Here is a 21707-nt window from a genome sequence, read left to right on the forward strand (position 1 = left end):
CTTACATTTCCAATATATATATATATATATATATATATATATATATTTGAGTCTTGTTGGGGGGGAAGAGGGCATATCCTATGTTGATTTATGACAAGTTCATTGACTAGGGCCCTATAAAATAGGCGTTGCGGACCGAATCACGGAATCCAGACATTAAACCGAAATGCAACAATATTCAAACATTTATTGAACTTAGTAAGAAATCAACTAAATCTATTCAACTTGTTAGAAAACACATTCATTTGCCCAAGTCAATCATAAGACATGAACAAAATGCATCAGTGATTCGTATTTCCATGAATTTTCTGGGACGGCACAGGAATGCACCTGTCTGTGTGCATGTGTGCGGTGCGCGCGTATGTCTACACTTTGTGTAGCCGTTAGCGATGATGCTAATGATAACCTTCTTCTGGTAGGGAAGGAATGGCTTTCCCCAAAACCTTCGCAAGTAAATGTTAACTACAAAGTAGCCTATGCCTGCCTGGCAGAATTATACCGTGATCATTTGCATCACTCCAGTGGCCATTTGTTCTACAGCAACACCGCTTAACCAAACAAAGGTCTCTTCCTGGTGCACGCTTGCATTTAAGGGTAACTACACCCCAAAATCTAAATGTCTTACATTTTTCCCAGACCTCACAAATGGTCACCTGATAGGGTTTAAACATTGTTGTGGACATAGAACATCCAATTGTGCTGTTTTGCTATTAAAAAGGTGTACTTTTGAGAGCGAAAACCTGCCAAAACAGGGACAAACGGTCAACGGGGAAATCTAAACGGAGAAAAGGGAACTTGGGAATTAACGGAATCAGGCAAAACATGGAAGGGATTTTATAGTGCCCTAATGGACTACAGACATTGACTGTCTCCTAGACTAAAAACAAAGGCTGCATGTACTGCCTATATTTTGAGGGAAACGCACTGTCCATTATTTGATTTGATCAGGGCAGGGCAGCACACACAAACTGCATTTAGTCCAATAACAATCCATGATATTATTAGGGTGATAAATAAAAGGCAGTTGCTCCATGACACAAGAGCACGCTCTACTGGGACAAAAAGCTTACAGCACCTGGTATTCCCAGGCGGTCTCCCATCCAAGTACTAACCAGGCCCGACCCTGCTTAGCTTCCGAGATCGGACGAGATCGGGCGTATTCAGGCTGGTATGGCCGTAAGCGAGGGAACAACTCTTGGTACACTATATAAAGTCAATGTGTCACTCACTCTGAAAGGGACACGAAACGTATCCACTTTGTGACACAAACTGAAGAAGCTCAACCCTTGCTTACATTTCCAATATATATATATATATATATATATATATATATATTTGAGTCTTGTTGGGGGGGAAGAGGGCATATCCTATGTTGATTTATGACAAGTTCATTGACTAGGGCCCTATAAAATAGGCGTTGCGGACCGAATCACGGAATCCAGACATTAAACCGAAATTCAACAATATTCAAACATTTATTGAACTTAGTAAGAAATCAACTAAATCTATTCAACTTGTTAGAAAACGCATTCATTTGCCCAAGTCAATCATAAGACATGAACAAAATGCATCAGTGATTCGTATTTCCATGAACTTTCTGAAACGGCACAGGAATGCCCCTGTCTGTGTGCATGTGTGCGGTGCGCGCGTATGTCTACACTTTGTGTAGCCGTTAGCGATGATGCTAATGATAACCTTCTTCTGGTAGGGAAGGAATGGCTTTCCCCAAAACCTTCGCAAGTAAATGTTAACTACAAAGTAGCCTATGCCTGCCTGGCAGAATTATACCGTGATCATTTGCATCACTCCAGTGGCCATATGTTCTACAGCAACACCGCTTAACCAAACAAAGGTCTCTTCCTGGTGCACGCTTGCATTTAAGGGTAACTACACCCCAAAATCTAAATGTCTTACATTTTTCCCAGACCTCACAAATGGTCACCTGATAGGGTTTAAACATTGTTGTGGACATAGAACATCCAATTGTGCTGTTTTGCTATTAAAAAGGTGTACTTTTGAGAGCGAAAACCTGCCAAAACAGGGACAAACGGTCAACGGGGAAATCTAAACGGAGAAAAGGGAACTTGGGAATTAACGGAATCAGGCAAAACATGGAAGGGATTTTATAGTGCCCTAATGGACTACAGACATTGACTGTCTCCTAGACTAAAAACAAAGGCTGCATGTACTGCCTATATTTTGAGGGAAACGCACTGTCCATTATTTGATTTGATCAGGGCAGGGCAGCACACACAAACTGCATTTAGTCCAATAACAATCCATGATATTATTAGGGTGATAAATAAAAAGGCAGTTGCTCCATGACACAAGAGCACGCTCTACTGGGACAAAAAGCTTACAGCACCTGGTATTCCCAGGCGGTCTCCCATCCAAGTACTAACCAGGCCCGACCCTGCTTAGCTTCCGAGATCGGGCGTATTCAGGCTGGTATGGCCGTAAGCGAGGGAACAACTCTTGGTACACTATATAAAGTCAATGTGTCACTCACTCTGAAAGGGACACAGAAACGTATCCACTTTGTGACACAAACTGAAGAAGCTCAACCCCTGCTTACATTTCCAATATATATATATATATATATTTGAGTCTTGTTGGGGGGGGGGAAGAGGGCATATCCTATGTTGATTTATGACAAGTTCATTGACTAGGGCCCTATAAAATAGGCGTTGCGGACCGAATCACGGAATCCAGACATTAAACCGAAATTCAACAATATTCAAACATTTATTGAACTTAGTAAGAAATCAACTAAATCTATTAAACTTGTTAGAAAACGCATTCATTTGCCCAAGTCAATCATAAGACATGAACAAAATGCATCAGTGATTCGTATTTCCATGAACTTTCTGAAACGGCACAGGAATGCCCCTGTCTGTGTGCATGTGTGCGGTGCGCGCGTATGTCTACACTTTGTGTAGCCGTTAGCGATGATGCTAATGATAACCTTCTTCTGGTAGGGAAGGAATGGCTTTCCCCAAAACCTTCGCAAGTAAATGTTAACTACAAAGTAGCCTATGCCTGCCTGGCAGAATTATACCGTGATCATTTGCATCACTCCAGTTGCCATTTGTTCTACAGCAACACCGCTTAACCAAACAAAGGTCTCTTCCTGGTGCATGCTTGCATTTAAGGGTAACTACACCCCAAAATCTAAATGTCTTACATTTTTCCCAGACCTCACAAATGGTCACCTGATAGGGTTTAAACATTGTTGTGGACATAGAACATCCAATTGTGCTGTTTTGCTATTAAAAAGGTGTACTTTTGAGAGCGAAAACCTGCCAAAACAGGGACAAACGGTCAACGGGGAAATCTAAACGGAGAAAAGGGAACTTGGGAATTAACGGAATCAGGCAAAACATTGAAGGGATTTTATAGTGCCCTAATGGACTACAGACATTGACTGTCTCCTAGACTAAAAACAAAGGCTGCATGTACTGCCTATATTTTGAGGGAAACGCACTGTCCATTATTGATTTGATTTGATCAGGGCAGGGCAGCACACACAAACTGCATTTAGTCCAATAACAATCCATGATATTATTAGGGTGATAAATAAAAGGCAGTTGCTCCATGACACAAGAGCACGCTCTACTGGGACAAAAAGCTTACAGCACCTGGTATTCCCAGGCGGTCTCCCATCCAAGTACTAACCAGGCCCGACCCTGCTTAGCTTCCGAGATCGGACGAGATCGGGCGTATTCAGGCTGGTATGGCCGTAAGCGAGGGAACAACTCTTGGTACACTATATAAAGTCAATGTGTCACTCACTCTGAAAGGGACACAGAAACGTATCCACTTTGTGACACAAACTGAAGAAGCTCAACCCTTGCTTACATTTCCAATTATATATATATATATATATATATTTGAGTCTTGTTGGGGGGGAAGAGGGCATATCCTATGTTGATTTATGACAAGTTCATTGACTAGGGCCCTATAAAATAGGCGTTACGGACCGAATCACGGAATCCAGACATTAAACCGAAATTCAACAATATTCAAACATTTATTGAACTTAGTAAGAAATCAACTAAATCTATTCAACTTGTTAGAAAACGCATTCATTTGCCCAAGTCAATCATAAGACATGAACAAAATGCATCAGTGATTCGTATTTCCATGAACTTTCTGAAACGGCACAGGAATGCCCCTGTCTGTGTGCATGTGTGCGGTGGCGCGTATGTCTACACTTTGTGTAGCCGTTAGCGATGATGCTAATGATAACCTTCTTCTGGTAGGGAAGGAATGGCTTTCCCCAAAACCTTCGCAAGTAAATGTTAACTACAAAGTAGCCTATGCCTGCCTGGCAGAATTATACCGTGATCATTTGCATCACTCCAGTGGCCATTTGTTCTACAGCAACACCGCTTAACCAAACAAAGGTCTCTTCCTGGTGCACGCTTGCATTTAAGGGTAACTACACCCCAAAATCTAAATGTCTTACATTTTTCCCAGACCTCACAAATGGTCACCTGATAGGGTTTAAACATTGTTGTGGACATAGAACATCCAATTGTGCTGTTTTGCTATTAAAAAGGTGTACTTTTGAGAGCGAAAACCTGCCAAAACAGGGACAAACGGTCAACGGGGAAATCTAAACGGAGAAAAGGGAACTTGGGAATTAACGGAATCAGGCAAAACATTGAAGGGATTTTATAGTGCCCTAATGGACTACAGACATTGACTGTCTCCTAGACTAAAAACAAAGGCTGCATGTACTGCCTATATTTTGAGGGAAACGCACTGTCCATTATTGATTTGATTTGATCAGGGCAGGGCAGCACACAAACTGCATTTAGTCCAATAACAATCCATGATATTATTAGGGTGATAAATAAAAGGCAGTTGCTCCATGACACAAGAGCAAGCTCTACTGGGACAAAAAACTTACAGCACCTGGTATTCCCAGGCGGTCTCCCATCCAAGTACTAACCAGGCCCGACCCTGCTTAGCTTCCGAGATCAGACGAGATCGGGCGTATTCAGGATGGTATGGCCGTAAGCGAGGGAACAACTCTTGGTACACTATATAAAGTCAATGTGTCACTCACTCTGAAAGGGACACAGAAACGTATCCACTTTGTGACACAAACTGAAGAAGCTCAACCCCTGCTTACATTTCCAAATATATATATATATATATTTGAGTCTTGTTGGGGGGAAGAGGGCATATCCTATGTTGATTTATGACAAGTTCATTGACTAGGGCCCTATAAAATAGGCGTTGCGGACCGAATCACGGAATCCAGACATTAAACCGAAATTCAACAATATTCAAACATTTATTGAACTTAGTAAGAAATCAACTAAATCTATTCAACTTGTTAGAAAACGCATTCATTTGCCCAAGTCAATCATAAGACATGAAAAAAATGCATCAGTGATTCGTATTTCCATGAACTTTCTGAAACGGCACAGGAATGCCCCTGTCTGTGTGCATGTGTGCGGTGCGCGCGTATGTCTACACTTTGTGTAGCCGTTAGCGATGATGCTAATGATAACCTTCTTCTGGTAGGGAAGGAATGGCTTTCCCCAAAACCTTCGCAAGTAAATGTTAACTACAAAGTAGCCTATGCCTGCATGGCAGAATTATACCGTGATCATTTGCATCACTCCAGTTGCCATTTGTTCTACAGCAACACCGCTTAACCAAACAAAGGTCTCTTCCTGGTGCACGCTTGCATTTAAGGGTAACTACACCCCAACATCTAAATGTCTTAAATTTTTCCCAGACCTCACAAATGGTCACCTGATAGGGTTTAAACATTGTTGTGGACATAGAACATCCAATTGTGCTGTTTTGCTATTAAAAAGGTGTACTTTTGAGAGCGAAAACCTGCCAAAACAGGGACAAACGGTCAACGGGGAAATCTAAATGGAGAAAAGGGAACTTGGGAATTAACGGAATCAGGCAAAACATTGAAGGGATTGTATAGTGCCCTAATGGACTACAGACATTGACTGTCTCCTAGACTAAAACAAAGGCTGCATGTACTGCCTATATTTTGAGGGAAACGCACTGTCCATTATTTGATTTGATTTGATCAGGGCAGGGCAGCACACAAACTGCATTTAGTCCAATAACAATCCATGATATTATTAGGGTGATAAATAAAAGGCAGTTGCTCCATGACGCAAGAGCACGCTCTACTGGGACAAAAGCTTACAGCACCTGGTATTCCCAGGCGGTCTCCCATCCAAGTACTAACCAGGCCCGACCCTGCTTAGCTTCCGAGATCGGACGAGATCGGGCGTATTCAGGTTCTTTTATTTTTTTTTTTTATTATCAAAAATTCAATTTTTTACAATATTTACAGTACAATATTACAAAGAACAATACAGAAGACACTAGCCTAACATAGGCAGGTGAACAATTCACCCCCTATCAAATCAAAGAACCCAAAGAAATAAAAATACAAAAAAACTAGTATACAAAAAAACCCAGACATGACTAAGACATAAAATTTCACCCACAAAATAGGCAGAAAAAGCAACCCCTATCAAATAAAAATAAACAAAGAAAATATTCAAAATAATTCTTTCAAAAATTATAAGTGATTCCTCCACCATCCACCTTTGCAATCAACCCACACCCCTCAACAAAATGTTCATCAAAATCTTCCATCCCATAATTAAACAACATATCCATGTGTTTACTAAACAGTGATATAAAAATACCCCACACCTTCACCCTCTTCCTGTCAAAAAAACCATAATTCCTCCTACAAAAAATAGCATACCTCACAAAACTCAAAACAATATTCAACAAGCACACATTAACGCCATCACATTTACCAGATACTCCAAATAACACAAGTTCCTCCCACACATACTTTTTCAAGAAATCACCCCCCAGTTTTTACTTAACATTTCCTTAACTTTACAAAAATATATTTTAATTCCTCACATTCTATAAACAAATGCATAAGCGTTTCTGGGAAACATCCACATATATCGCATTCCCTTTTTACTTCACAATTAATTTGATGTAACACCACCTTTGTAAATATTCTATTGTGTCTTAACTTAAAATCATTATTTTCACACTCCTTACAATTATATTTTACATTTAAATTTTCCCATATCTTTTTTTCATTCAATTCTGGAAAAACTGTTTTCCAAAAATTTTCAGCAGCCGGCCTTCTTTAACATTTTCCTACCATTATTCTATACAATATTTTCACTGGTATAGTAGATAAATGTACTTTCTTCTCACTGCTACCAATGAACAAATTAGGAAATACAAACAGATTTTCTCTTTCAACCTCACTATTTATTAAATCCACCCATGCGCTTGGTATGCTATTTTTTATCTTGTCATACATATTATTCACTGTTCCCCTTCCCACCTCTTCATCCCATTCCTTGATAATATCAAAAATAGCTTCTTCAGGTAAAAAGCCTGGAATTACCTCATATGTATAATCTTTTATTTGTCGTAGACCTGCACTCCTAAATACTTTATTATACAAAACTTGTTCTTTGTTCTTGATTTTCTCATTCAGAAATATAGGTTGATTCATAATCAGGTCAATATGACCACATTCATAATATACATTAGGCAACAACTCTGCCCATGCATTTAGCACCTCTTTATAAAAATCTGGTACTTTTTCAAACATTTTCCTTTTAAGCCCCATCAATAAACCATTATCTCCACATCCACCACTCTCCTCTAAGTAGACCTTAAAGAAGTGTTTCCAGCCATAATCTTCACTGTCATACAAATATTTCTTTACTGTTTTTATCCTAATAGCTTTTCTTTTGACATCTAAATCTACAAGTTTTAAACCTCCATCCACATAGTCAGCTATCAATGTTTTCTGAGATATTCTAACACCTTTACCATCCCATATAAAATTAGACACCACCTTATTTAATTCATTTAGCACCCACTCAGGCATGTCCAGGACTCCCAAAACATACACAAATTTAGATAATACCAAAGCATTTGCAACAATTACTTTACCTTTTAACTTTAATTTTCTATTTTTCCAGAAATTTAACGTTAGCTTGACTTTATTAAGGATCCCAGTCCAAGTTATATATTTTGCCTCTTTCTCCTTTACACCAATGTTTACTCCCAGCACTTTAATAAAATCCCTTGCTATCTTGAATGGAATCTCACACTTATTTGCATCGATATCCCCAACAAACATTATTTCAGTCTTCTCTATATTAACTTTAGCGCCCGATGCCTTACCATATATATCTATGATTCTCATAATGCTTCCAATGCTTCCTATATCCTTCACAGTGCAAGTAGTGTCATCAGCGTACTGATGTACAACACTGATACCACCACCTGGGATTCCGACACCCCTTACCTCTTTATTACTATTTATTAATGTAGCTAACGGTTCTGTAGAAACACTGTACAACAGAGCTGACAAAGGACAGCCCTGCCTTACTGACCTCTCTACAGGAAAAGTATCTGTTAACACTCCGTTACATTTGACACAACTTTTAGCCCCGCTGTACAACAGGTTGATCCAAGATACAAACTTTGGCCCAAAACCAAACCTCTCCATAGTCTGTAATAGGAAGCTATGCTCCACTCTATCAAAAGCTTTGTTAAAATCCAAACTTAATACTATACCGCCTTCATTTTTCATTTGATTAACAACATCTCTAATTGTACAAATTACATCTGCAACATCTCTTCCAGGTATACCGTAGGCTTGTGTTGATGCAATAATACTCCCAATCACCTTTTTCATCCTATTCGCTAACACTTTAGTCAATATCTTATAATCCGAATTTAGAAGACTAATAGGCCTATAATTTTCTAACTTTAATCTACTGCCCCTATTCTTGAATAAGATCGTTAACATACCAGTTGACATAGACTCAGGGATTTCCTTATTCTCTTCCATATAATGAAACACCTTCCCTAAAATGGGTGCCAAAATATCTACAAAGACTTTATAGAACTCATTTGTTAAACCATCCAAACCCGGACTTTTATTGCCTTGAGTGTTAACAATTGCTTCCTTGATTTCCATAATCGAAATCTCTTCATCACACATCATTCTATCTACCTGAGATACTTTGGCACTAATTGTATCCAACACTTTTTCAACACACACTTTATCTACATCATTCTTTTTGTAAAGATTTCTGTAAAAGGATTCAACTGTATCTAAGATCTCAACAAAATCGTTTACCTTTACACCTTTTTCATCTTCCAACTCTACAATGTAACTCTTAGTTTGTTTTCTTTTTTCAAGCCCCAAAAAAAAGGATGTACATTTCTCTCCCTCCAAAGCGTACTGTGCCCTACTCCTAACAATAGCACCCAAACATTTCTTTTTTCATAACGACCCAGCTCTGCATGGATTTTCAAATAGTTCACAACATCATAGTCTGGATCAGTATCAGCCTTTTCAAGTTCATGCAACATCCTATTTCTAAGCATTGTTTCTTTCTGCTTATCTAACCGGTTGTGATTTCTAGCATACCTAATACTCCTGTTTTTTACTTTTCCTTTCACTTCCTCCCACCATAAACACACATTCTCTTTTAACAGTACATTAGACATTTCATCATTAATACATTCAACAATTTCATTTCTATATCCTTCCTCCTTTAACAGACTGGCATTTAAACACCAGACACCTCCCCCTCTCCTCTCCACACCAAAACCCATTTGAAATGACATTACTGCGTGATCACTATATGCTGTAAAGTTATATGACATCTTCTTAACATGCTGCACCAATTCTTGTTTTGCTAGACATGAATCAATTCTGCTTTGTTTTAATTCCTTTAGCACCACCTGCCTTCTAGAAAACACTCTTCTGTTTGGATTTTCAGCCCTCCATATATCTACTAGATTCTCCTCATTCATAAGTTTCCATAATGCATTTCTAGAAGAGTCATATCTTTATCTAGCACAACTAGAGGCATCCATTCTACTACACCTCACATTAAAGTCTCCTATCAATATACAGTTTTCTGAGCACAGTGTTTTTAAGTTGTGAAACATTTCTCTCCTTTCAGATTCAATGTTTGAAGCATAAACATTGATTAAACGAAAAACTACATTTTGCACTTCAAATTCAATTGCAATAAGTCTGCCATCATTGTCAGCATATATTTGTTTTACATTTTGAACCACATCGTTTTTTATCAAAATAGCCACACCGCATGTTTTATCACTTCCATGACTACAAAAAATTAAATCAGACCATTTACTCTTAATCTCCTGTATTTTGGAATCTGTCCAATTGGTCTCTTGAAAACACAACATGTCTGCCTTAACAGACACTAAAACCTGCTCAAATTTGCTCATGTTTCTCAAACTGTTACCATTTAGGGATGCGACTGTAATCATTATTAATGTGTGCAGAGGTATAATCAGAGCAAAACAAGTCCTTTCAAAACCTACTTTTTCTTTTTCCAAATCCCATCATCTCCTAGTTTTCGACAATGACCTCTTATTTTTGCAAACAACTGATGATCCTCACTATCTATTTCATCCTCCGTCTCCTGATTTGGAGCGGCAGGGAAGCCTTTTGAAAAGTGCGCTTTAACAGTGCCAGTGACTTCAGTGGACCCAGCTCGCTCTTTGGTGTAATTTTTACACACGCTTGAAACTGGCTCAGGCACCTGAGAAGCACCTTGCACCATCTCTACCTGTGTATGTATTTCACCCATCATGTGCTGCTGTTCCACCTTGTCAGCAGCAGAGACCAAAACTGCGTCTCGTGTTTTGCCAGAAGACATTACAGGCTCTTCAGGCATATCTGCCACTGTCTCTGAAGTCACACTCCCCATGTCACTCTCTTTTTCTCCCTCCATAAACACACTCCCCTCCTCTTCCTCAGAAGTGAGGTCCATTGTTTGCAAAAGTAAGTGATCTTTTCCCTTCTTACAGCTACATCTAACTTTCGGTCTGTCACACATTTCACACACATTACCTATGTTCAAACATTCTCTGGCATAATGCCCTTGTTCACTACATTTATGGCAAGTGAATTCTGGACATTCCTTAAGTATGTGCCCCGGCTGAATACATAGTCTACATACCTTCACTTGATTGTCATGGATTACACGAAAATATTCAAATCCCTCGACAGTGTTAAATTTGGTAGAATATGGCAAGGATTGCACATTGTCTGTGAACTTCACCTTGCAAAATCTCGTCCCGTCTACAATGTCTGTTCCTGGCCACATCCTCCTCTTGATTGGCGTGGTCGCCTTCACTTTCCAGCCTCTTAGTTTCTCATATATCTCTCCATCTGTAATGTATGCAGGCAAGTTCAAAAAGGACACCACAAGCTCATCGTTCCCAAGCTCTTTAGCCATGATTTGACAGTTCTTTATCTTTAGCCCGTCCATTAGTCTTTCTTTTCCCTTTACATGAGACATTGTTATTTCATACTTATTTCCGTCTCTCATTCTACATCCAAGTATTGTTCCACAAACTTCCCTTATTCCTCTCAGCAATTCCATCGTTGTTATTTTCCCTTCTCCAATTATTTCTACGTTCACCGTCAGTTCCTTCTCATACTTTCTTTTCTTCAGTTCTTCATTTGAAATTCTAATTTCACTGTTGTCCTTTCTCGTCAGTCGTTTGTATTCTTGATGTTGACGCCATGTTGTCCATCCGGTTATTTTAATCAATATCCCCAAACAGCTCACGCCGATGGGGGGATACTAACAAAAAAGTTTCAAAGAAAATCAACTACAATCACACACAAACTTTCAAACTTATAAATCAAATAAACCTCCAAAAACGATATCTTCTCTCAAGCACTCAGACACCTGCCGCTCATCCACTTCCTGAAATTCCAAAAAGGGGCGTATTCAGGCTGGTATGGCCGTAAGCGAGGAACAGCTCTTGGTACACTATATAAAGTCAATGTGTCACTCACTCTGAAAGGGACACAGAAACGTATCCACTTTGTGACACAAACTGAAGAAGCTCAACCCCTTGCTTACATTTCCTATATATATATAATATATATATATATATATATATTTGAGTCTTGTTGGGGGGGAAGAGGGCATATCCTATGTTGATTTATGACAAGTTCATTGACTAGGGCCCTATAAAATAGGCGTTTCGGACCGAATCACGGAATCCAGACTTTAAACCGAAATTCAACAATATTCAAACATTTATTGAACTTAGTAAGAAATCAACTAAATCTATTCAACTTGTTAGAAAACGCATTCATTTGCCCAAGTCAATCATAAGACATGAACAAAATGCATCAGTGATTCGTATTTCCATGAACTTTCTGAAACGGCACAGGAATGCCCCTGTCTGTGTGCATGTGTGCGGTGCGGTGATGTCTACACTTTGTGTAGCCGTTAGCGATGATGCTAATGATAACCTTCTTCTGGTAGGGAAGGAATGGCTTTCCCCAAAACCTTCGCAAGTAAATGTTAACTACAAAGTAGCCTATGCCTGCCTGGCAGAATTATACCGTGATCATTTGCATCACTCCAGTGGCCATTTGTTCTACAGCAACACCGCTTAACCAAACAAAGGTCTCTTCCTGGTGCACGCTTGCATTTAAGGGTAACTACACCCCAAAATCTAAATGTCTTACATTTTTCCCAGACCCCACAAATGGTCACCTGATAGGGTTTAAACATTGTTGTGGACATAGAACATCCAATTGTGCTGTTTTGCTATTAAAAAGGTGTACTTTTGAGAGCGAAAACCTGCCAAAACAGGGACAAACGGTCAACGGGGAAATCTAAACGGAGAAAAGGGAACTTGGGAATTAACGGAATCAGGCAAAACATTGAAGGGATTGTATAGTGCCCTAATGGACTACAGACATTGACTGTCTCCTAGACTAAAAACAAAGGCTGCATGTACTGCCTATATTTTGAGGGAAACGCACTGTCCATTATTTGATTTGATCAGGGCAGGGCAGCACACACAAACTGCATTTAGTCCAATAACAATCCATGATATTATTAGGGTGATAAATAAAAGGCAGTTGCTCCATGACACAAGAGCACGCTCTACTGGGACAAAAAGCTTACAGCACCTGGTATTACCAGGCGGTCTCCCATCCAAGTACTAACCAGGCCCGACCCTGCTTAGCTTCCGAGATTGGACGAGATCGGGCGTATTCAGGCTGATATGGCCGTAAGCAAGGGAACAACTCTTGGTACACTATATAAAGTCAATGTGTCACTCACTCTGAAAGGGACACAGAAACGTATCCACTTTGTGACACAAACTGAAGAAGCTCAACCCCTGCTTACATTTCCTATATATATATATATATATATATATATATATATATATATATATATATATATATATATATATATATTTTGAGTCTTGTTGGGGGAAGAGGGCATATCCTATGTTGATTTATGATAAGTTCATTGACTAGGGCCCTATAAAATAGGCGTTGTGGACCGAATCACGGAATCCAGACTTTAAACCGAAATTCAACAATATTCAAACATTTATTGAACTTAGTAAGAAATCAACTAAATCTATTCAACTTGTTAGAAAACGCATTCATTTGCCCAAGTCAATCATAAGACATGAACAAAATGCATCAGTGATTCGTATTTCCATGAACTTTCTGAAACGGCACAGGAATGCCCCTGTCTGTGTGCATGTGTGCGGTGCGCGCGATGTCTACACTTTGTGTAGCCGTTAGCGATGATGCTAATGATAACCTTCTTCTGGTAGGGAAGGAATGGCTTTCCCCAAAACCTTCGCAAGTAAATGTTAACTACAAAGTAGCCTATGCCTGCCTGGCAGAATTATACCGTGATCATTTGCATCACTCCAGTGGCCATTTGTTCTACAGCAACACCGCTTAACCAAACAAAGGTCTCTTCCTGGTGCACGCTTGCATTTAAGGGTAACTACACCCAAAAATCTAAATGTCTTACATTTTTTCCCAGACCCCACAAATGGTCACCTGATAGGGTTTAAACATTGTTGTGGACATAGAACATCCAATTGTGCTGTTTTGCTATTAAAAAGGTGTACTTTTGAGAGCGAAAACCTGCCAAAACAGGGACAAACGGTCAACGGGGAAATCTAAACGGAGAAAAGGGAACTTGGGAATTAACGGAATCAGGCAAAACATTGAAGGGATTTTATAGTGCCCTAATGGACTACAGACATTGACTGTCTCCTAGACTAAAAACAAAGGCTGCATGTACTGCCTATATTTTGAGGGAAACGCACTGTCCATTATTTGATTTGATCAGGGCAGGGCAGCACACACAAACTGCATTTAGTCCAATAACAATCCATGATATTATTAGGGTGATAAATAAAAGGCAGTTGCTCCATGACACAAGAGCACGCTCTACTGGGACAAAAAGCTTACAGCACCTGGTATTACCAGGCAGTCTACAATCCAAGTACTAACCAGGCCCGACCCTGCTTAGCTTCCGAGATTGGACGAGATCGGGCGTATTCAGGCTGATATGGCCATAAGCAAGGGAACAACTCTTGGTACACTATATAAAGTCAATGTGTCACTCACTCTGAAAGGGACACAGAAACGTATCCACTTTGTGACACAAACTGAAGAAGCTCAACCCTTGCTTACATTTCCAATATATATATATATATATATATATATATATATTTGAGTCTTGTTGGGGGGAAGAGGGCATATCCTATGTTGATTTATGACAAGTTCATTGACTAGGGCCCTATAAAATAGGCGTTATGGACCGAATCACGGAATCCAGACATTAAACCGAAATTCAACAATATTCAAACATTTATTGAACTTAGTAAGAAATCAACTAAATCTATTCAACTTGTTAGAAAACGCATTCATTTGCCCAAGTCAATCATAAGACATGAACAAAATGCATCAGTGATTCGTATTTCCATGAACTTTCTGAAACGGCACAGGAATGCCCCTGTCTGTGTGCATGTGTGCGGTGCGCTGTGACGGCCCTGAATATTTCTGAACCGTCTCAAGGCTTCTCCTTCTAATAGGGCGCTTCCCCTTTAATTCCCCATTAAATAGCCAGCATCAGCTGCGCAAAAGGGAAGTTGTGATTGAGACCTGAATGAGGATGTGTACTACCTTCAGTTCATGAAGCTTCGCCATTACGTTTGTTTTGTTGCCTTACAGTGTGTTTTGTGGCCTTAAAGCGAGTTTACCCAGGATTGGATCCACTCTGTGCGTCTGTGGACTACAACTCTCCGTTGGTTTTCGTGGCCTTTCCTCCGCTGGAGGGCTGTTGGCGGATTGTCTGACTGACCGACTGACTACAACTTTTTGTATACGGTATTTCATTTGTTTGGGGTGATGTATACTGTGATTTATGTAGTTGTGAGGACGTATTATTCTTTGGGTAGTCTTTGATACGCTTTATAGTTGTGTTACAAAATAAGTGTTATTTTGAGTGTATGAATATACTGGGTTTATGCTACGGACAAGCGTTGCGGGACTAAGGGCACTTGAGCCACTGAACTTATTTACCGGGCTGGACTCTTTTTATGCCCGAGGTACAGGACATTTCTAAATGAACATAAGTGCATTGATTTGTTATATGGTTGTGTGTGGGTGGGTGTGATCATTTATGTTGTTAATACAACCAAGCAAAAGAATACACTTGTTTGAAGTTCTTTCCAAGGTTTTAAGGGGTTTATGAAAAGTATATTTCCATCTTGACTTTTACATAAGTCCTTTGTATTGGTGTGACTTGACGGACCAGATGGGACTCATTCCCTCCCAAACTAAAAAGGAGAAACCCATGCTTTCTCTGGTAGGCAACCTACCTGGCACCCCTATAAATCACCTCAAGTCAAAACCGTTACATAAAAAAATGGCACCCCAGATGGGACCTCAACATTGAGAACTAACCAAAGCAAATCTTTTGAGTGGAATTAAAATAATGGATTCACTACAAGAAAATGTGCTCATCCATATCCTACCTGTCAATGGGAATACACAGGGCCATTCTGACTACCGAGCCAACAATACAAATCATAATGTGAATGGAAATAATGGAGTTGATGTGGGCCAGAGCCCTGGGAATCTAAATGCTCGGTCTGGACCACAGGCCACAGGTCTAACTAGTAACTCACTTATTGACATGGATCTGTGTGAAAGTACTGAGCTAGCCCTCCCTCTGACGCCCAATCTTCCTCCATTGTCTGGTTTATCTCCAGAGGTTGTAGTCTTACAACTTCAAGGTGACATCCTTGATATTCGTAAGACTCAACAACATCTCCAAACTCTAATCCATCATAAATTCAAATGTCTGAGTGTAGAGCAACAACAGAGTGCCATGGAATTCAGAAACTCACTGAGTACTCTAACTCACACTCTGACAGAGCTCAGTGAGAGTGGAAGACAGGAAATTACTGGTGCCGTGGACAGGCAGTTTGACTACCAACAAAGCCAACTCACTGCCACTCTCCAGTGGCGCCTGCAACATCATCACACTGAGGTCCTCAAGGACGTCAATTCTGTATTTTCTCCCCTGGTTAACACCTGTAGACCACTTGCAGACAGCGCTCTCTAATTGTGTTAAAATGTTGGATGATGTGTCTGTTGACATGGCCTCCATTAGGCACAACTCCTTGCACAGAGCTTCTCTTGTGTCCACTTCTGTTCAGACCACTGAGGGCCAAGCGGGCACCTCAGAACAGCCAAGACAAGGCCATGCTGCAGCCACCCCTTGCAGGATGCAATCCACCATGCATCCTGGTGTTCATTTTCATGGTCCCATAACTCCCTCACCTCTACTTCCTCAATCCCTCCTAGCTCTTTTGTTCATGGTGATTTGAGTAGACGTCATGTGGGGAGCGATGCCCATTAAATTGCAATTTCCCACCTTTGGGAAAAAAGGATGACAGTCCTGATCCGCTAATGTATCTGGAAAGATGTCATGACTTTCTTGCCCTCAATCCCTGGCTGACGAAGAACTCCTTGCCACATTGAGGAATGTGTTGCATGGGACAGCTCGAGATTGGTGGGATGTGGCACGTCTCACCACTACCTCCTGGGCTGACTTTGAGGCCAAGTTTTCCTCTGCATTTCTGTCTGAGGACTACACCGATGAGCTGGCAGACAGAGTCAGGAATCGAGTGCAAAGGGGAGAATGAGAATATCCGTGACTTTGCATACGGTTACCACTCCCTGTGCAGAAGGTGGAAACCTGGCATTGAGGAGGAAGAGGTCATTAAGTTGATCTTGAAGAACATCAACCCACTACTAGCCAGTCAACTCAGAGAAAGAGTCACCACTGTCGATGGACTGGTTCGCCTGGGACAGCAGTTCGAGAAGGACAGAGAATGCCAACAGCAATATGAACAGAGAAAGAAACAGACACCCAGACAGTTACCCAAGCCAGATCATCAACCACAGCCAGAGTCTCCAGCCAAGACCCTCCCATGTTCTGTTGGAGATGTAGCCAAAAGGGACATTCTTCAGCTACATGTCCAAGACCGTATCAAGTAAACCCTTCCAGAAACCACAAATCACAACAGGCCAACAACCCTAACACACTTCGCAGGAACGACCATCCTACTCTGGGTGCTTTGACCAGAGCTGAAACCTCAAGAGTCACTGCCCACGCCCCCGCCGACATCCCCTTCCTTTCAGTTAATACCACACCAGCTGGTGTTACCCCCTGTCCATAGGCCCATGGACAGGAAGAGCCATCCTGGACACCGGGTCATCTACACACTGCTCAATGAGAAACTGTGGAAGGAGGTTGAAGGTCCAAAATACAACTTGAAGCCGTGGACAGAAGGTCCACTGTATCTGGCTGACGGTGAGGCTAAACGACCACTTGGATGGAGTGAGGTGGAGTTCCGCCTGTGTAACCGCTCCTATATGATTCCTTCAAGTTATCCTACAAACCAAGAACCTTGCTTTTCCTGTCGTGTTGGGAATTGATTTCATGTACTTCAGTGGTGTCCAGATTGATATCGCACACAATTGCTACTGGTTTCCAAACAATCCGAGCAAGAAGCATTTCTTCCCATCAAAGTTACAAAGTTACATGATTGGGGTCCAAATGTGGCAGTCTTCTCTGCCGTTGCTACGGTACCACTAACCCTGGATAATCCTTCTGAGGATCTCCTTTTTACAGGCTGTAAGAAGAGCTCAGCTGGAACAGCCAGAGGAGTTAAGGCTGTTGGAACAGCTGCAGAATAATGCTGATGTGTGTACTTCAAAGTTAGGAGACCGGACCTCCTGAAGCACAAAATATTCCTTACACAGGAAATGCCGATCAAGCAAAAGCCATATCGTTTGTCCCCAGCGAAGCTAATCATCCAAAAGGGACTCATTGATGATATGTTGACACAAGATATAATAGAACGTTCCTCCTCTCCCTGGGCTGCTCCTGTTGTCCTCATTCCAAAAAGACCGGTGGTCTTAGATTTTGTGTGGACTATAGGAAGACCAACAATGTTTCCCAGACTGATGCCTATCCTCTTCCCACCATCCACGAGATCCTGGAGTCATTGTCTGGCGCTGTTGTGTTCACTACCCTTGACCTCAATAGTGGCTATTGGCAGGTTGAGATGGACCAGGAAAGCAAGGACAAGACTGCTTTTGTCTGTGCTGAGGGCTTGTTTTCCCTTAAGGTGATGCCTTTTGGATTAAAGAATGCACCTGCCACTTTCCAAAGACTCATGGAGATTGCGTTAGGTGAGCTCAAAGGGGAAGATATGTTTCAGTCTACCTGGACGATATAATTATCTACTCCCAGAACAGAGAGCAACACTTTCAAGACCTTCAAGCAGTGTTGGACAAGCTAAGAGAAGCTGGTCTGACAGTGAACATGAAGAAGAGCAACTTCTGCCAAACCTCCCTGAAGTTCCTTGGCCATATTGTGTCTTGTGATGGTATTCATGTGGATCCTGAAAAGACCAAGGCTGTACAAGACTTCCCCTGTGCCAACCACACTCAAGGCCCTTCAACGGTTCCTTGGGATGGCTGGATGGTACCATCGGTTTGTGTGGAACTTCTCCCAGGTGGCAGAACCCTCAACGGGTTGAAGCTAAAAGGAGCCGAATTCCGATGGACGGCAGAGTGCCAGAACTCTTGAAACCCTGAAACCGACACCGTCACCCCTCCCATTTTGGGTCATCCCAACTTTGATTTCCTTTTGTTGTTTACACTGAGCAAGTGATGTTGGACTTGGTGCTGTCCTAGTCCAACAGACTGGACTTGGTACTGAAGAAGTGCTAGCGTTCGCCAGTCGGACATTGAATGGAGCAGAACGGAACTACTCCACAACCGAGCAAGAGTGCTCTTGCAGTTGTCTGGGCTTTGGAAAAGTGGAGGTACTACCTGGAGGGAAGACACTTCACTGTGGTCACTGACCATTCCTCCCTTGTGTGGGTGTTCAAGACCAACAAACCAAGCACCAGGCTCATCAGATGGGCTCTACGGTTGCAAGAGTTCACCTTTGCAGTAGAATACAGGAAAGGAAAATACAACACTGTTCCAGATGCCTTATCCAGAGCTCCTGCTTGTGGTAATGGTGGCCCTCATCTTACATGTGCTACTGTCCTGTCTAGCAGTCGAGACTCACCCAAAACTGACTTTCCCATCTCTGATGAGGTCATTTGGAAAGCCCAACAGGATGATCCCGAAGTACAGGCTTTGTACCAGACTATCCTGGAAGATGAAGAAAGATGGTCAACCCTACCACAAAGCTGACCATCATTGAAGACAAAGTCTACCGAGTTGTACAACTACCTCACAGAACACTCTACCAAATGTACATACCTGAAACTCTACGCCTTCAACTGCTTCAACATTTCCATGAAGACCCATTAGCTGGTCATTTGGGCAGGTTCAAAACCTACAAACGTTTGCAAGCATTACTGTACTGGCCACATCTGAGCATGGATGTGAAATCACATATCCGAAAATGTCAGGTTTGTCAAATGTACAAACCAGAAGGTAGAAAACCTGCTGGCAGTTGCAGCAAACTGTGGTTACCCGACCTTGGGAAATGTTGAGAGTGGATTTAATGGGTCCATTTCCTAGAAGCTCCAATCAGAATGTGTACATGCTTGTTTTTGTTGATTACTATTCCAAGTGGGTTGAGCTCTTTGCCTCAAGCCAGGCCACAGCGAGGACCGTCTCTAACATCCTTACGAGAGATCCTGACTCGCTGGGGAGTGCCTGATTACATTCTGTCTGATCGAGGTTCCCAATTTGTCTCTGATCTCTTTGGAGAGACCTGCCAAAGATGGAACCTGAGACAGAAGTTGACCACAGCCTATCACCCACAGACCAACCCTCACTGAGAGAGTAAATCGAACCTTGAAGACAATGGTTGCTTCATGTAGGGACCCAGCACAAACACTGGGACAAGCACCTTCACGAGTTTCGATTTGCCCTGAATTCTGCGTGCAAGAGTCCACTGGAGTCACACCTGCAGAGCTGAACCTAAGTCATCTCCTCCGAGGACCCTTGGATATGGTGCTACAGCCCCAGCAGCTTACTCCAGACGCTGCTTGCTATGACCAGGTAGTCCATCTCCACGACTTGAGAGCTCTTGTCTCAAGGAACATGATCCAGGCTCGACTCAAGCAGAAGAGAAATTATGATAAGAACAGACGAGACCTGCAGTTCCAGCTTCGTGATCGGGTGTGGCTTCGTCTCATCCTTTCTCAAAGCTGAACAATTCTTCCCGGCAAGCTCGCCTCCTAAATGGCAAGGACCATATAGGATTGTGGAGCAGGTGGGCCCTTTGAACTACCGAGTGGTGAAAGAGGACACAGGTGAAGATATGCGTTCATGCTCACGCCTTAAGGCCTGTTACCCCCTCGGCTGAGGAATTGGAGGAGATTGAGCGCCGAAGGTCCTGGAGATCTTTGAAGAGGAAAGTAAGGAGACTTTTCGGATTCCCAGACCCAGAAGTCTCACGGCTTAATGCCTGTGACCCCTCAGCTGAGGAGGCGTGAGCGCCAAAAAGTAATGAATATTTTTGTAGAGGAAAGTGATGAGGAGACCTTTCTGGTTTCCCGACAAGATCTGCCTTCCGGCAATGGTCGGCCCAGGGGAGGGGGTGTGTGACGGCCCTGAATATTTTGAACCGTCTCAAGGCTTCTCCTTCTAATAGGGCGTTCCCCTTTAATTCCCCATTAAATAGCCGGCATCAGCTGCGCAAAGGGAAGTTGTGATTGAGACCTGAATGAGGATGTGTACTACTTTCAGTCTTGAAGCTTGATTATTGTTTGTTGTTATAGTGTGTTTGTGGCCTTAAAGCGAGTTTACCCAGGATTGGATCCACTCTGTGCGTCTGTGGACTACAACTCTCCGTTGGTTTTTTGGCCTTCTCCGCTGGAGGGCTGTTGTGGATTGTCTGACTGACCGACTGACTACAACTTTTGTATACGGTATTTCATTTGTTTGGGGTGATGTATACCGGATTTATGTAGTTGTGAGGACGTATTATTCTTTGGGTAGTCTTTGATACGCTTTATAGTTGTGTTACAAAATAAGTGTTATTTTGAGTGTATGAATATACTGGGTTTATAAGCTACGGACAAGCTGCTATGGGACTAAGGGCACTTGAGCCACTGAACTTATTTACCGGGCTGGGACTCTTTTATGCCCGAGGTACAGGACATTTCTAAATGAACATAAGTGCATTGATTTGTTATATGGTTGTGTGGGGTGGGTGTGATCATTTATGTTGTTAATAAACCAAGCAAAAAAGAATACACTTGTTTGAAGTTCTTTC

The 21707-nt window shown here is 41.7% G+C and overlaps 4 non-coding genes and 2 pseudogenes across 4 annotated transcripts; all 6 read right to left on the reverse strand.

Annotated features, from left to right (window-relative positions):
- Nucleotides 1-1063: 1063 nt before the first annotated feature.
- Nucleotides 1064-1182, reverse strand: LOC121532399. The gene has a single exon (XR_005994303.1). It is a non-coding gene; the product is annotated as a 5S ribosomal RNA (ribosomal RNA).
- Nucleotides 1183-2353: 1171 nt separating this feature from the next.
- Nucleotides 2354-2462, reverse strand: LOC121532408 (annotated as a pseudogene).
- A 1164-nt stretch (nt 2463-3626) lies between these two features.
- LOC121532390 lies at nt 3627-3745 on the reverse strand. The gene has a single exon (XR_005994294.1). It is a non-coding gene; the product is annotated as a 5S ribosomal RNA (ribosomal RNA).
- Nucleotides 3746-4908: 1163 nt separating this feature from the next.
- On the reverse strand, nt 4909-5027 carry LOC121532378. The gene has a single exon (XR_005994283.2). It is a non-coding gene; the product is annotated as a 5S ribosomal RNA (ribosomal RNA).
- A 7997-nt stretch (nt 5028-13024) lies between these two features.
- LOC121532407 lies at nt 13025-13143 on the reverse strand. Its single transcript, XR_005994311.2, has one exon. It is a non-coding gene; the product is annotated as a 5S ribosomal RNA (ribosomal RNA).
- A 1200-nt stretch (nt 13144-14343) lies between these two features.
- On the reverse strand, nt 14344-14462 carry LOC121532419 (annotated as a pseudogene).
- Nucleotides 14463-21707: the final 7245 nt, after the last annotated feature.

The sequence above is a fragment of the Coregonus clupeaformis genome, unplaced genomic scaffold (assembly GCF_020615455.1).
Source record: "Coregonus clupeaformis isolate EN_2021a unplaced genomic scaffold, ASM2061545v1 scaf1490, whole genome shotgun sequence".
In the NCBI taxonomy this organism is placed as follows: Eukaryota; Metazoa; Chordata; class Actinopteri; order Salmoniformes; family Salmonidae; genus Coregonus; species Coregonus clupeaformis.